Below are 6,506 nucleotides of genomic sequence, written 5' to 3'. Positions count from 1 at the left end.
TTTGATTATCCCTGCCTACTGAATAAAAATGTATAGCTTTTATATTTCTTCACTCATTCTGAATTTGTGTTGACTACCACCATTTCTCTTCCCTACTGAATTCAAAGCACTTTCTAACAGCATTTGGATTTATACCTTGAACTAGTGTTTTTATAACTTGAACTAGTTTTTATACCTTGAACTAGTGTTTACACCTAGTCCTAGTGTTTCCCAACCAGCAGACATGACATGGCAGAAATTGTTATAGTCTTTATATGAACAGCTGACACCCAGGAATGGAAACACATTGTTCCACAAACATCACAACAAGCACTCTGATGTATTCACTCCCCACCCTCTAGAGGCCACCTCTGTTTCTCTTCTGTTTCACTTTGACTCCAGTTTTCTACACTGTGCATCCCAAACCACAGTAACTGTGGGGACAGGATGATGGTAAGCTCCAGGTGACAGTGGCCCAGGTGCTTTGGTCATGTCCCCTGGTTCCTGTTTCTGTTTCTTCCCCTCCACATCTCAGAACCACCACCTGTTCTTCTTCATCTTGTTATTCTTGCACTTACCGGATCTCAGAGTTTGAGTAAACTTGAAAGCCAGTCACAATCAGAGGATAAGTATGATCAGATCACAACAGGAATAAAGTGCTACACCATGAAGCATCTTTATTATAGAAGGAGCTGATAGTAATATAAAAGAAATCTCAGATTCTCAAGGACGTGTTCAAGGAGCCCTTCTTCAGTTCAGTTCAGTTCAGCCCCTCAGTTGTGTCTGACTCTTTGCGACCCCATTGACCACAGCCCACCAGGATTCCCTGTCCATTACCAACTCCTGGAGCTTACTCAAACTCATGTCCATAGAGTCGGTGATGCCATCCAACCATCTTATTCTCTGTTGTCCCCTTCTCCTCCTGCCTTCACAGAATAAATGTTATCAGATCACAACAGGAATAAAGTGTTACATCCATAAACATCTTTATTATAGAAGGGGCTGATAATAGTGTATAAGAAATGCTCAGATTCGCAAGCAAACATTCAAGGATCTCTTCTTAGGTGATGTGCATTTCAACATCTGCTGGGTGTTCATTTACTCCATCTTCAATGAGAACAATTTCTTCATGTCCTGGAGCAAGCACAACTATTGTTCTTGTTCTGATAACTAGAAAATTCTGCTCAATACAGTGTTCGTGATTTCCACCCACAAATTCAGATGAATAAGAAGAAAATACAGTTATTCCTTCTTTTTGGAAGATCTTGATCTTTCTTGGAAAATTGTAGCTGAAGAACATACTCTGGTTTAGATACAGAGCAAAGACTTGGGAGTACCCCCATCTTCAGGGACTAGCTTCACAGAGACACCCATTGCCCCAAGTCCTTTGTGCGTTCAGGTCCAGCTGCCTGCATGGTGGTCAGCCCAGCTACAGAGGGAAAAGAGAGGATTACTGCTTCGAGGTCTCAATGTCTAATTATTGCTGCAAAACAGAAACAAGAAAAAAGTCTTAATACAATCGCCTAACAATGTGTGGCTAGAAGACAACTTCGGACCGTGCTGGGAGAAAAGATCCCATATCAGGTCACAGAAAGTCTCTCTCAAACAGTATCTGGAAGCTTTTATGTGTGAATTTTGGCACTCACAGTAGAAACATACCAAGGAATACTGCTCAAATATATAGAAATTCAGGGTCATTCATCTTATTATTTGGTCACAAACTTTTTAAGTTGCTTTCAGTCAAGTCTGTGTTCATCATCTCTAAAGCATCTTTAGTTTCCCTTTTGGAGATGAACCCTGACCTGATGGATACACAACACATTTAAGGTACACAACACATCTAGTGGATCCAAGGGGGACACCTCTTTACTCACCATCCAGGTAACACTAGATTCACTGTCACATGTACACAGACATGGTTTTGGCAAAATGATGCAAAACTGCTCTTGCAATTCTTGTTCAGTTCCAGGGTCAAAGACACAAAGCCTGCCCCTATTAAGTAAAGCTCACTCATCCATTCCCTATAGCCAAGAACTATGCAACATTTTCTTTTCTTATGCATTAATTTTTTTTAAGTTGGAGGAAAATTGCTTTACAATGTTGTTTATGTTTCTGCCATACAACAAAGCGATTCAGTAACAATCATATTTTCTTAATTGATAAGATTTGAACTTATATCAACCCCTGCTTGATTTCTATGTTTACTTAGCAATTAGAAGAGTCAGAATGCAGTATGACTGGAGCAAAGGTTAGAACACAAGAATGGTTAGACAATAGTGCATTGCCTTGGGGATGTTAGATTCTTTATGAAGAAAGAAGCAGGTAATGACTCATAAACTACACCTGTTAGGTGTTATTAGATGTCGCCAAAGAAAAAACCATAAATGACTCAAACTCTAAAAGGTCTTCCCAATGGGAGAAAGGGATATTTAGGGGTTTGGTATGGACACATACACTGCAATGCTTAAAAGGAATAACTGACAAGGACCTACTGTATAGCACAGGGAACTCTGCTTTATATTATGTGGCAGCCTGCATAAGAGAAGTTTTGGGGGGAAATGGATACAAGAATATATATGGCTGAGTCCCTTTGCTGTCTGCTTGAAATCATCACAACATTGTCAATTGGCTATACTCTAGTATAAAATAAAAAGTTAAAAAATAAAATAAATCAGTAAAAGGATCCTCCCAAATATATGTCTACAGAATAGCTGCATTCAACTTACTTCTGAAATTTTTATAAAAATGCAAATTCCTGGGCCCACCCAGGAATATAGGAGAAAACAAAGAGGAAGTTGGTCTGGCTCCCTGTCAGTAAAAGTCCAGTTTGTGGATTTGGCTGCAGGGTGGACTTGAACTGAAGAAGAGAGAAATGGGAGGGAACCATGTTCCGCACCACCAAGGACCCCTTCAGCAAGGAATTGATTCCCTTTTCCTTTCATTTATGTCCATAAATACACTCTGGTTGACTCTGCTCTTAAAATATATCCCTATTCTAATAACTTCTGACCACGTTTACTGATCGCTCATTCCATGGTCCAGGTCAATATCATCTCTCACCTGAATTTTTGTAGAGCCCTAAAAGAGGAATATTTTTCCTCCTTTTGTACCCCACAATGTAACACCTGTGCTTAGTCACTCAGTTGCATCTGACCCTTTTCCACCCTATGGGCTGTAGCCTGCCAGGATCTTCTGTCCATGGATATTCCAGGCAAGAATACTAGAATGGGTTGCCATTTCCTCCTCCAGGAATTTTTCCTGACCCAGGCATTGAACCCACATCTCCTGTGTGTCCTGCATTGGCAGGCAGATTCTTTACTACTGTGCCACCTGGGAGGCCCACCAGAACTTATTCCATATCCCCCATATGACATAAAACGTAGAAATGATATTTTGGAAAGCACTAACCTTGGAGAACCTATGTGAAGGTGCATGGAAGAATTATAAATGCATGCAAGAATGTATTATGTGCCAGAATAAATGCAAATGCTTTTATTCCCTCAGGGAAGTCATTAAGATTAAAAGCCAATAGTCAGGTTATCATGACTTGGAGGCAAATTTTATAGCTGTTTGGAAAAAAAGCAGAACCTCTTTTTTCTTAAAAAGACCAGTTGAGATACCCTGAGCAAGGTCCAGATAGAGTGGATATGCCTTAGATCTACAAGCAAGGAAAAGAAAAAATACACACACACACACACACACACACACACACACTGACCTTCCACTTAGGTTTCCTAGCTTATCATAGAATCAGGAAATCATTGAACATAAGAAGTGGAAGACATGATTCGGCTATCTTAGTTATCAATCCCATCTATCATTTTTCCACCAAGGGTTATCAAATATTTGCATGACAGAGCTAATGAGATACTCTCTTTCATTGCTATAGAACTTACTCTGATCATCTGGGAGGCCTTGTATTATGATGGAAAAAAAAAAAACAAAACAGATTTTTGGAAGCCCAATCAGTTCAGTTCAGTGGCTTAGTCATGTCCAACTCTTTGCAACCCATGGACTGCAGCATGCAGCACCATAATAGCTGGAGTGATTTTTTTTTTTTTTTTTTTAACTTCTGCTCATGTAACTACCATGCTCGAAACCTGAAATATTGTTGTCTGTTTCTCTAAGCCTGAAGTCCATTCAGAAGCCTACAGGACACAGACCCCCTAGCCCCACTGGCTTTCTTACCGTATCTTCAGCTCCTGTCTCCCTCCCTCACTAAACTCCACCCACATCAACCAACTTGCTGGCCCTTAAATGAGATGGAAGCCCTCTTCCTGGACTTAGGTTTGCTGTTCTGTGCCCCACGTGTCCACTGTTTGCCTTCACTTTTGCTCAACTGCATCCATCTCAGTGACATCTCTTCTAACTACCTTGTTAGAGCACCCAACCCCCCACCTCCCAGCATGACCCATTCCCCTCCCTGCTTTCTTTCTCTCCATATCACTGTTAGAATTCATGACGAATATAAGATTTTAACCTGACTTTCAGGCCTTCAATTCACCTTGCCCCGGTTTCACGAATGCCAGCAAAAGATGGAATGTTTATCACCCACAATATATGCCATAGCTAACGTAAGAATATCATTTTTCAGCTTTGCTGAGACATAGTTGACATGTCTCAGTATGTAGTCTTAAAGGTTACCATTTAATCTGATGTACATATATATTGTGAATATGTTCACCACAGCAAGGTTCATCCTTGACTCTTTATTTCTAAAAGTTGAAGTGGTGAGACCAGGCGACACATAAACAGGCGATGGATTGGACTATAGGAGGAAAAGGTTAAGTCTAAGGGGCCCTGGACCAACTGCACTAAGCACTCAGCATGCCTGCCCTTTCTCTGGATGGAGATGTTTTCTTCATAATACTGGACAGTAAGCACACCCTCCATTTCTCTGGAGGGTGCCACTGTGTATGTTGCAAGGCTGTTCTCTGTACAAATAAGAATTAGTATGGCAAGAAGGATAGTCAGTGCCTCTGCAATCAGGTGTCAGAAATGCAAGATTATGTGGACAGTCATCTCCCAAAGGGCATTGATCCATTTATAACATCTAAAGACTTGTGATTTCATTCATCATCCTCACCCTCCACTAGACTGTCACCTCAAGACACTTCTTACTTTCATTTCATTCTTGTCTGCTTTATGTATTGACAAGACACTCTTATTAAAAGTGTTCAATAAAGTTCTGTTGAGTAAATCAATGAATGAATAAAGAACTCATCAAATGCTGACCATGGGAGAACAAGATGGCAGAGGAGTAGGTTGATGTGGAGTACATCTCTCTCCACGGATCCATCAGGAATACACCTTCAGACACAGAAGTGCATGCAGAACAACAGCTGAGAGCAGACAGGAGGACCTGACCAGTGGAAAAGAATATATAGAACCACACAAAACTCAGTAGGACATAGGAACTAGGGGGGAAAACAGGAGTGTTAGTAGGACTGGACCTGCACTTGGTGGGTGGGGGAACTGAAGCAGGCATCTGATCCCCCCCAGCAGGGCAATTGTCTGAGTCAGAGGAGAAACATTTAAGGCTGAGAGTGAAACAGCTTATCTGTGGCAGCCTAAATGGAATGAGAATCAGACAGTCCTTGTCACAGCCATATAGACACTGGGCAGGAATGCTGGTCTCCTGGAAGGGACAGTGGCTGGGAGCTGGAGTTTAGGGATTGTGGAGCAATCTCAGTGAGAGGGCTGCTGTTGACTGTCGAGAGACAGACAGATTGAGGGTATGTGAGGGAGGAGATTGTCTTGGGAAATGTCTGTGGAGGAAAACCTGGCAGCCATGGAAGCAAGGCAATACTGCTGAGTCACGCATAAGGGGTGGAGCCATCACCATAGCCTCTCTCTCTCCCCACACACCAGCATCGGCAGATGAACAGCAGAGAGGCTGGCCCTTCAAACCCCTGGAACACTGAACTACAGAGTAGGACCCAGGATGCCCCTTTAAGTGCCTGATGTGCCCAACAACAAAGAAGGACCCCAGGCAAGGGAGCCCTCTAAGTGCCTTAGCGAGCAGAGCTATGGACAAAGAATGGCCAAAGAGGTCTTCTGATCGCCAGCTACAAGAGGCTTGATAAAAGACCCTGATAGAGCCATAACTCCTGCCACAGAGGCAATCCATGTCCCTGCACACTTGGCGCCACTGGGGTCCCCACAAGTCAAGCAGGTGCACCACCTTCACACTCAACCCTCACTGTGGTAGAGCTGCCATAGGCAAAAAAAAAAAAAAAAAAAAAATTCTTGTGTTTATGCACACAGCCTCGCTTCAGTCCTGTCTGACTCTTTGCGACCCTGTGGACTTGGCCTGCTAAGTTTCTCTGTCAGACAGGGGGTTCTCCAGGCAAGAATACTGGAGTGTATTGGCCAACACTGGTTGCCATACCCTTCTAGAGCACTTTATTTTCTACTACCCTAGCCACCAACTCCCCTGAGTACCTGGTGCTGCCAGAACCCCTGCAACCCATGCAGCTGCACCACCACCACACCTGGCCCTCACAGGGACAAACCCAAGCCTTCCA

General features: G+C 42.7%; 1 protein-coding gene across 4 annotated transcripts in view; it reads right to left on the bottom strand.

The window, feature by feature from the left end:
• Window positions 1–948: 948 nt before the first annotated feature.
• LOC133044805 (dihydrodiol dehydrogenase 3) overlaps window positions 949–6,506 on the bottom strand; it is a 34,623-nt gene continuing 29,065 nt past the window's right edge. For 2 of the 4 annotated variants that reach the window (XR_009690059.1, XM_061126558.1), the window contains exon 10: window positions 949–1,462. The gene's annotated coding sequence lies outside the window, so the exon portion shown is untranslated. The remainder of the gene's footprint in view (window positions 1,463–6,506) is intronic. The other 2 variants (XR_009690058.1, XM_061126557.1) reach the window with 1 other exon arrangement.

The sequence above is a fragment of the Dama dama genome, chromosome 23 (assembly GCF_033118175.1).
Source record: "Dama dama isolate Ldn47 chromosome 23, ASM3311817v1, whole genome shotgun sequence".
In the NCBI taxonomy this organism is placed as follows: Eukaryota; Metazoa; Chordata; class Mammalia; order Artiodactyla; family Cervidae; genus Dama; species Dama dama.
This window is presented reverse-complemented; position numbering and strand designations above follow the sequence as displayed.